The sequence below is a fragment of the Loxodonta africana genome, unplaced genomic scaffold (genome assembly GCF_030014295.1).
Source record: "Loxodonta africana isolate mLoxAfr1 unplaced genomic scaffold, mLoxAfr1.hap2 scaffold_544, whole genome shotgun sequence".
NCBI lineage: Eukaryota > Metazoa > Chordata > Mammalia > Proboscidea > Elephantidae > Loxodonta > Loxodonta africana.
In genome coordinates, this window is record NW_026975266.1 from 32,501 (window position 1) to 42,500 (window position 10,000).

The following is a 10,000-nucleotide window of genomic DNA, read 5'->3' on the forward strand; positions in this document are numbered from 1 at the left end:
GGCGGGCGCGCGGGGGCGCCGCGGGCGTGTGGCCGTGCCGCGCCTTCCGCGTGGGCGTCCCCCCGCGCCGCGCGGGAGGCGCCCGTTCGTTCGCGTCTCCCGCCCGCGGTTCCGGTGCGCCGTCTCTCCGTCCTCGCGCGTCGCCGGGCGTGCGTCCGAGCCCGCGTGCCGCCTGCCCGTGGGTGCCGCGTGTACGGGGCCGCGTCCGCGCCCGCGTCCCCGAGCGTCAAGTGCAGGCCGCGCGCGCCTAGTGGAGCGTGCCCGCCCGCTCCGTGTATCGTGTGCGCGGGGGCGACGCGCGTTCCCGCGTGTTCCGCCTGCCTGCGTCTACCTCCGCGTCTCCCGAGCGTCCCGTGCGTGCGTCTGCTGTGCGCGTGCGTCTCCGCGTTTCCGCGTGCCCCGGGCGTGCGTCCGTGTCGCCGGAGGGCGCCGCCGCCGCCGCCGCCGCTGCGTGCGCGTACGTGTCCGCGCGGGTGCGCGCGTGGCCTCTCCGGTGCGCGCGCGCGCGCGCGGCCCCGTCCGTCCGAGTGCGGCGCGCCCTCTTCGGGATGCCGCGCGGGCGCGCGGCCGGGCGTACGTACCTCGTGCCCGTGCCCCCGTCTCGCGCGCGACGCGTCTATCGCGTCGCGCGTGTGTGGCGGGGGCGCCGTGTCCTCCGAAGCGCTGCGGCGCGGCCGTCCGCCCCGTCGCGCCCCTCCCTCCGTCCGCGCGGGTGGGCGTCCCGCTTCGGGGGGGGGCGGCGGGGGTTGGCCGCGGGCGGGCTTCTGTTGGGGGGATCCACGGGCGTGTGCCCCTGAGGCGTACCTTCCCGTGTTTCGGCCGCGCCGTCCGTGCGAGTCGCCGTGCGTCCGGGCCCCCGTGCGCGTGCGCGAGCGGACCGTGTCCGTGGGTGCCGCGCGTCCGCGTTCCCGCGTGTTCTGCCTGCCCGCGCCTACCTCTGTGTCTCCCGGGCGTCCCGGGGTTGTGTCTGCTGCGCGCGCGCGCGCGCCCCCTCGCGTCCATCTCCGTGTTTCCGTGTGCTCCGTGGGCCCGTCCGTGTCTCCGGAGGGCACCCTGCGGTGCGGGCGCACGCGCGCGCGGGCGCGTTCCCGTCCTTCCGTCCGTCCGTCCGTCCGTCCGTCCGTCCTCCTCCTCCTCCTCCTCCTCCTCCTCCTCCGCCCCCCACCGCCCACACCCCCGCCGCCCCCCGCCGCCCCCACCGCCTCCGCCGCCTCCAAACCTCTTCCCCGCCTGGCGGGTGGCAGCCGGCGGCCACGTCGGACTGGATCCGGATATCGCCAGCGTGGGGCCCACGGCAAGGGCGCAGGCGGGGTGGGGTTGGGGGTGCGTGGTGGGCGGTGGGGGGGGTGGCGCCAGCGGTCCTCGGCGGCGGCGGGCCTAGCGCCGCCGGCACGTGCCCCTCCGGTTTCAGTCGGGACCGCCTCCGTGACGTCGAGGAGAGCTTCTCCACCCGTCCGTCCGAGGGCGCGGGGGTTCGGCGGACCGAGGGTGCCGTCGTCCCTCGACGACCGCCTTCGGGTCGCGCGCACACACACGCTCGGAGGCGCCCCGTCTCAACTGAAAGGAGTCGGCGGAGTAGAAACCGCGGCCCTCGAGACAGCTCCCTAACGCCGGGTGCGTGCGGCGGGGTGCTTTCTACACCCTACAGAAGGAAAACGCCTGTGGCCGGAGTTCTCGACGCCCGCCTTTCGACGCACCCTCTCGTCGCCTCGCTCCGTTTCCTAAGGCTCTCGTGACTCCTCCCGTTCTATTTCAGGGAGGCGCAGCTGAAGGGCTATCCGCTCCGCCCGTCCGTGAAGTTGGGCTTTCCCCCCGAAGGTGGCCGGAAGGGGGTGGGGGGGCGCGTGAGCCAAAGGATCTTGAAAACGCGGCGGCGGCGGTACCGCTTTCGGCTCTCGCCGATCCCACGCAGAGGCGGGGGCGCGGGCAGGTCCGCGCGCAGGTGCCCGTGCGAAGGTGCAGGCGCGTGCAGGCGCGGGCGCGCGCGCGCGCGCCCTCGGGCAGGTACGTAGAGGCGGGCGCCCGCGCGTGCACACCCCTAGGCGTACGCACGGGCACGGACGCGCCCGAGGGCGCGCGCGTACCGGCGCGGGCGCGCCCGTGTGGGCGCGCCCACGCCTACGCGCGTGTACCCGCGCGGGTACGCACGGGCAGGCACGTGCGTACCGCCCGCCCGCGCACGGGCGCGTGCACGCGCCTGCGTGTCCGTATCTGCAGCCACGGGCGTGAGCGCGTGGGCGCCTACCGTCCTTCTTCTACCTAACGCCGTCACCGGGCTGGCTCGGCGTCCAGGTATGCCTGTCTCCCCCTCCCCTCCAATCCCCTCCCCCTCCCCGCCCCCTCCCCTCCCCTCCCCTCCCCCTCCCCCTCCCGTCCCTCCCCCCTCCCCCTCCCGTCCCTCCCCCCTCCCCCGTCCCCCTCCCCCTCCCCTCCCCTCGTCTCCCCTCCCCTCCCCCTCCCCCTCCCCGTCCCTCCCCCCACCGCCTCCCCTCCCCCACCCCTCCCCCTCCCCTCCCCCTCGCCTCCCCTGCCCCCATCCCCCTCCCCTCCCCCACCCCTCCCGCCCACCCCCTCCCCCTCCCCCTCCCTCTGCCTGTCTCCTTCCTTTTCTGAAACCGGGTTTTCCTCTTCGAGAGCCGTTCCGCCCCTCGGGCGAAACCAACTCGCCGCGTACCGGAGACCGAGTGCAAAGACGGAGCCCCGGCGGCGCGGCGGCGGCGGCGGCTCGGAGCTCGGCTGCCGACCGAGATCGTCGGCGGTTCGGATCCGCCGGCTCCTCCTTGGGAAGCCCGTGGGGCGGCTCGACTCTCTCCCCTAGGGCCGCTCCGAGTCCCGAGCCGCTCGACGGCACGCGACGGCAGCGGCGCCGCAGTCAGTTCTCTATCTAAACGGAAACGACGACGATGACGAACGTCAGTCTTCACCGCCACGCCCTACTCCCCACCCGAGCACCGTTCCAACTCGGGTGTTTCTCTCCCTGTGGCGGGGGTCCCCCCCGACTGAGAAAAAATAAACCGCCCCCCGAGGACGGCCCGCGTTCGGAGCCTCTTGGTAGTAGCGCGCCTTCACGGGACGACGGCACGCGCGCCCGTCACCCGCTTCCCGGAAAGCTCCCCCCGCAGAGAGTCGCGAACTCGGGCGAAGACGGAGGAGTCCGCGTACCCGTCGCCCAAGGTTCAGCCATCGTCCGATTGGAAACCGGTGCCTTCCCGGTCCCGCCTCCCCGTCGATCGACGCCTCCCGGGGGTGGGATGGCTTCCAGCCGAACCAGCCTACCGTACCCTTCCCCTCCTACGTACCTCGGGAGGTCGGCTCGGACAGGGAGGGGCCCGTCAGATGTCCAGTCCGCCGTGAGCTTTCCACGACGACGGTCGGCCGGTCGGCCGGTCGGTCGGTCGGTCGTCCCGGAACACCCCGGTCGGGTCCGCGCGCGCGCGGCACGGGCTTCACACACCTCGCTCCTCTGGCTTCCCGGGAGACGCTCGCGGCACGGCGACGCGTGCAACGCGGGAACGGCGACGCTGCCCTCGGCCTTACCGTCCCCCCCCTCCAGCCGAATACGGCCCCGGCCCTCACCGCGGGCCGAGTTGGGGGGCTGGGGGTCGGGCCGGGGGGGGGATCGGCGGCGGCGGCCCTCGTCGGCAGGCGGCGCTAGCGCCGCCGGCGTGCGGCCTTACGGTTCCCGTTGCGATTCCCCTCGTGGGCGCGGAGAAAAGCCTCTCCATCCGGCCAAGGGGGCGCCCGTTCGGCGGACCGAGGGCGACGACGGGGGGCTGCCCGTCCGCCTGAGCGCGCGCCCGCTCCCGCAGGCACAGGCGCGCGCGGGCGCAGGCACAGGCGCACACGCTCAGACACGCGCTCACGCGCAGACGCGCACTCAAACCCATACAGACACGCACAGACGCACACACAGACGCACGCACAGACCCGCGCTCACGTGCGCAGGCGCCCCCACAGACGCAGGCGGGCACGCACACGGGCACGCCCGCAGACGCGCACGCGCACGCACGCAGTCACGCGCGCACACGCAGGCACACACGCCCGGACACGCGCGCACACGCCCCCGCAAAGACGCGCCCCCGCACAGACGCGCGCGCGCGCAGGCACGCACACCGGGACGCGCGCGCGAACGGACGCACGCACGCGCGCAGGCACGCGCGCACACGCACCAGGCCACCCGGAACGTTTGCCAACTCCCCGCCCACCTCAGCACCCCACCCCCCGGGCCCGAGGCGCGTGGTCCCCCACCGCCCCCACCCTCCGACCCCCCCACCGCCCCGCTCTCGGCCTCCCACCCCCCAACCCCCCTCGGGCACTCCACCCCCCACCCCCACGACTCACGCACACACGCCCGCCCGCCCGCCCGCCCGCCCGCCCGCATTCGGGAGCCGCCGGAGATCTCTCGATGCTCGAGACGCCGACTCACCCCTCTCCCTCCCCCCCCCCGCCCCGGAGACGCCACCTTCCCGAGTCCGCCCGCGAGCCCGGAGAGCACTCGCTCGGGCCGAGCCGCCCGAGGGCCTCTGGGCGGGCGTTCGCGGCTGGCCCGCCGCGCCTCCGCTGGACCTCACTAAGTCCGGCCTCGCTCCCGAGAGCCTCGAGGGCCTCCCTCGGTGAGATGTCTCCCCAGTCGGACCGGGGGGCCCAGAGCCGGTCCGTACCGGCTCTGGGAAGGCGTTCCCGGCCTCCCCCCCGCCCCCCGTTTGCCCGCCCGCGTCGCGGGAGGATGGAAAGCGATGAGGAAGAACGCTCTCGGTGGCGGCCGTGGTTTTCTTTTGCGACGCGGATGCCGGCAAACGCACGGCTCCCTCCCTCCCTCCCTCCCTCCCTCCCTCCCTCCCTCCCTCCCTCCCTCCCGACGCAATTTGCCCGTTCAACCCGCCTCACGCGTACCGTTGGCTCGGCGACAGGGACGACGGCGGAAAACGTCTCCCGGTCTGCCTGCTGCGCCACGCGGGCACTCAAAGAACGAGGAGGAAAACTTCGGGGACTGGCGGTCTCATCCCGTCCCGTTTGTCGCGTCCGTCCAAAGGATACGGATCGGAGAACACCTGCCCGTCCGACGCTTGGGACGTGCTCTCTTCTCCCTCCCGCCCCCGGTGGACGCTCATCCCCTCGGGCGCCCCCCCCCCGTTCGGCCCTTTCGGGGGCGAGCGCGCGCGCGCGCCCCATGACGCTCCCGAGAGGTTTCCCCGGCGGCCCGGGGGAGTCTGTCCCCTCTGCCACCCTCGAGCCCCGGCCGGGGCCCAGGTGGACCCGGTTCCACCCCCCCGCCGCCCTTCGCTCCGGTCGTCGGCCGTCACCCGGCGGCCGCTTCGATACCGTCCCCCTCCGGAGCTCTGCGGCGCCGACGGGATGGGAAGCGGTCCCGGCGGGCGCGCGCTGGCCACGGCGGCCCGGGGCCTTCGCTCCGTCTCCTCGAGCCCGGCCTGGCTCCCGGCGTCCTCCCGGGGTCCTCCCGGGGTCCTCCCTCCCTCCCTCCCTCCCTCCCTCCCTCCCTCCCTCCCTCCCTCCCTCCCTCCCTCCCAGGGCCCCCCCCGAGTGGGACACGCCGGCTGGCCGGCATGGTGCTCCAGGGCTCCAGCGGGGTAGACGGGATCTTCCTGGCTGAGGGGCGAAATGGCCCGGCTGGGCCGGACCCCCTTGGATCGGAACTTTGGGAGATGGGGCCAAGGTGGTGGAATAGGCTGACGCTTCCGCCTAGCTCTCTTGACGACAAAGACCCGGAAACACAAGCGAACGAGTATGTCTGCGACGAGCGGGGAGTCCTGACCGTCGAAGGCGGGCTTAGACGACGCACTGAGGGGCAGCGGCAGGAAGAGACCTTTCAGGGGCAGAGAGGGTTTACCGGCCCTGCCCCGCGGGGAGCCCTCAGGCACCATTCCCAGAGCGGCTGCTGCAGTGGGCTGGTACCGTCGTTCCACTGCTGTTCCGTCAGGGAGAAGCAGCCAGCCACACAGCCTGCTCACACCTCCGGAACCTGAGGAGGGCCCGGCCGGGCGGATCCCCTTGGCCCAACCGACCCCGCGCTGTGGCCGGCCCCACCGTCTTCCGGCCGCCCCGCGCCGAGAAACGTGTTCGGCGGCGGCGCTGGGAGGCGGGGGAGGGGGGCGGGGGGGGAGCCGGGACGGGGCCGGGCGTCCGGCCGCCCGGCGACGCGCCCTCGCCGGCCGCCGATCCGGATCCGTCCCGCTGCACTCCGCGCCGGTTGTCGGCCGCCACCTGGCGGCCGCTTTGATATCGTCTTCCCCCGGAGCTCCGGCGCCGGCGACACGCGCGGGAGGCGATGTGGCCGCGCTGGCCGAGGCGACGTTCCCGGACGCCGGCGGCGGCGTCGGCAGGATCGTCCTGGCCGAGGCGGGAAAGGGCCCGGCCGGGTGGATCCCCTTGGCCCAACCGACCCCGCGCCGTGGCCGGCCCCAACGCCTTCCGGCCGCCCCGCGCCGAGAAACGTGTTCGGCGGCGGCGCTGGGAGGCGGGGGAGGGGGGCGGGGGGGGAGCCGGGACGGGACCGGGTGTCCGGCCGCCCGGCGACGCGCCCTCGCCGGCCGCCGATCCGGATCCGTCCCGCTGTCGCCCGCGCCGGTTGTCGGCCGCCACCTGGCGGCCGCTTTGACATCGTTTTCCTCCGGAGCTCCGGCGCCGGCGACATGGGAGGCGCTGTGGCCGCGCTGGCCGAGGCGACGTCTCGGGACGCCGGCGGCGTCGGCGGGATCGTCCCGGCCACGGTGGGGCGCCGGCGCCAGAGCCACGTTCCGGAATTGGGCCCGCAGCTTCATGTGGCCGAGGCGGTGGCCGTCGCCGCCGCCGCCGCCGCCGCCGCCGCCGCCGCCGCGCTCCCGGGTGCCGTGTTTTAGACGGCGCTGGACCGAACCGGGCCGCACCGAGACGGCGCAGGCAGAAGAACGGGACAAGGCACGCCCCGGCCGTTCGCGCGCCTTCCTTCGCGCGGCCCGGTCGTCACCGGGGCCTCCGGCGTAGGTCCGGGGTGGCCCGCGGAGGGCGCCCCGGGCCCGGGCGCGGTCCCGCGTGGGGTCCGGACCGTCGGAGAATTTTTTCAAAGTCCCGCTCCGGGGGTCCCCGGGCCGAGGTTGCCGCCCCCGGCCCGCCCCGGCCCGGCCACGGACCCGCGCGGGGCCCGGACCTTCGGAGGGGCCCCGCCGCCCGAGAATTTTTTCCAAGTCCCCCCTCCGAGGGTTCCCCGACCGGCCCGCGTTGGCCGCAGCGCAGGCGGCTGGCTCTGGGCGCCCGCGCGGCCCCGGCCAGCTCCGTCACCCCGTCCCGCGGGTCGACCAGAGGATCCCGGGAGCTCCGGGGGGGGGGGCGGGGCGCTGGGGGCCATGGGGTCGCGCTACGGACCGATGGCCGGGCCGCAGTTCCGGGGGCTCGCCGTGGGGAGCGGGCCCCTCCCGCCGCGGGGCGTGGCTTTTCTCTCGCCCAAAACGGGCGATTTGGGCCACCAGATTGGTGCTGACACGCTCTCCTCGCTGGGTGACTCCCGCTGAGCAGATGGGAAACCTGGACGGGTCCGTAGACGCCGGTCCACCGACGGCCCACGCCCTCCCCCGCTCCTCCCCGCTTGAGCCGCCCGCCTGGGGCCCGTGCGCCGGCTCTCGCGCGTCCAGATGTCCAGCCGCGGTGCCTCCCCCCGGTCTCCAGTGCCCGAGGGCGGCGTGGCACGGGCGCCGCGGGCCCTCTGACCCGCGTGCCCCTTGTCGCAGGCACCCGCGGTGGCCGCGGTGCTCGCCAGAGTGTGCCCCGCTACCCCCCTCCCCCAGGCCCACGTGCCTCGCGTGTCAGGCGTTCTCCGTGTGCAGGGGTCCTCGCGGCCACCTTTCCGCAGCCGGGGCGGGCGAGGCAGAAAGCGGGTCCTCTCCGGGGCTGTCCTCGCCCGCCTCCTGGCAGCCCTGGCGGGGGGGTCTTCTCCTCCTCGCTTGTGCCTGGGCTGACCCGATCGATGTGGTGTTGTCGTGCTCTCCCGGGCCGGGTCCGAGCCGCGCCAAGACGAGGGACGGACATTCGTGGCGAATGGGACCGCTCTTCTCGCTCAGCGCGCGGGCCCCTCGCTCCTCCTCCCCGCCCGCCGGTGGTGCGCAGAGGGGCAGGGGCACGGAATCCGGCCCGACCTTGCTCATCTGCCCTCGTTCGCGGCCTCGCGGCCAGCGTCGGCGGTGGCGGGGTCCTGAGACCGAGCAGGACAGCCTCTGCTCGTGGCCCTGGTGTTCTGCCTCGCGTCGGGCCCTCCCCCGCCCCCCGCGGCGGGGGGGCTCTCTGGTCAGGCGCACCCGCGCGCCCCACCCAGGTGGTGCCGGTGCGCCTCGAGTGGCCCTTTGGCGGTGCCCCTGGAACGCTCCAGGCCGTCCCTCAGGTGCCTGAGGCCGGGTGGCGGTGCCGTTTCCCCGTTCCCAGCCCACCCTTCCGGTCACCGCTCACGCGTGTGGGCGTGCGCCCCTCGAGCCGAGAGAAATAAAAAACAGGAGTGCGGCCGAGAGGGAGAGAAAGGATGTGGAGGAAAAAAAAAAAAAAAAGGGGGGTCGAGCGGGGTAAGACCTTTAGAGCACGCACGCCTCGCGGGAGGGTGACGTGCCTGATCCCGAGAAGGCGGGGGTGAGAGAGGGGTGCGCGCGTGCGTGCCCGCCCCGGTGCTTGCCGAGACCCGCGTGAGGCAAGCGAGAGCGGAAGGAGGAGGGCCCGCGTGTTGCTTCCGCCGGTGCCGAGGGAAGTCGCCCTTGCGAGGTGGGGGCCCAGGCTGCGTAGCCGCGGCTGGGCCCCGGCGGTCCGTTGTTAGGCTCTGTCGTACCTCCTCCCCCCCGCGGGCCGCCCTAGAGCGCGGACCCCTCTACAGAGGGAGACCGGGGGGTGTGTTGGGCTTTTAGGTGCCCAGGCAAGCCTCGGGTGTGCGCGGCGCGTACCCGCGAGGCCCCGCGCGCTCGCCGGAGCCTGGCTCCGGTGAGGCGGGATGAGGCGGAGAAGCTTTAAAAGAGAAACGGAAAAAAAAAAAAACGGACGACTCAAAAGGTGTGACTTTCCGAGGCCCTCGGTCGCCGCTGCGGTGCCCCACCCGTTCCCTCCTCGCCCGAGTGGAGGGTGGACGCAGCACGGAGCCGGGAGCACGCGCCGTCCCCGGGTGAGGCAGAGCCGCCGTGAGCACGAGGCGGCAGGCTCCGTTCCCGGCCGCAGAGGCCCACTGTGCCTTAACCCCCCCGCTGGTGCTTACCAATACCGCAGGCCCCCCCCGCCCATCCCCGGGGCGCCCTCGGGCGCCTGGCGGGGGCCCAACGTGGGGGGCGATGGGTGGGGACGGCCCGTCTTCGGTGAAGAAAGTCTTCTCTAGTCATCTCCGAGGGTGCCTTGGGGGTGCCGGATCCCCCAGCCGCTGCCCCTCGCCTTGCGCGCAAGCCACCGACCGTGGCTCGCAGGCAGAGCCCCCTCTCCTTCCCGCCCGGTGTGGAGGGAGAGGTCCGCCGGCCCCGCGGTGGGGCCGCGCGCCGCCCTTCGCCTGCCGCGGCCCGCGCCTCCCCCCTGCGAGTCGGGGGAGGGCCTTCGCCGGGCCAGCCGTCTGGCGCCGGGGTCGCGCGCGTCCGTGTGTGCGTGTGAGTGTGCGGCCCTCCCGTCGCGCGCCTGGTGCGGTGGGGCCGGGGGTCCGTCCGGCGGACGGCCCCCGCGCCGTTGTGTGCCGCCTCCCGCCCGCACCCGTCCCGTGCCGCCAGCGGTGCGCGGGTGTGCGGGCCCACCTCCTCACCCGGGAGCTTTCCCGGCGATGTGCCCCTGGGCCGGGGGGATGGGCGTGCCGGGGGCCGCCCCCGCAGCGCCTCCCTCGCCGACGTCGATCGACCCCGCCCCGCCCGGCCGGCCCGCGCACACGCCGTCCCCGGTCTGGGACCGCGAACCGGCCTCGCCGCGTTGGGCGTCGCCACCGGGCCTCCCCGGCCGGTGGTGTCCCCTGGCGACGCGCCCTCGGACCCGGGCCCGGGCCCTGTGTGCGCCGGGCGGGTGGGCG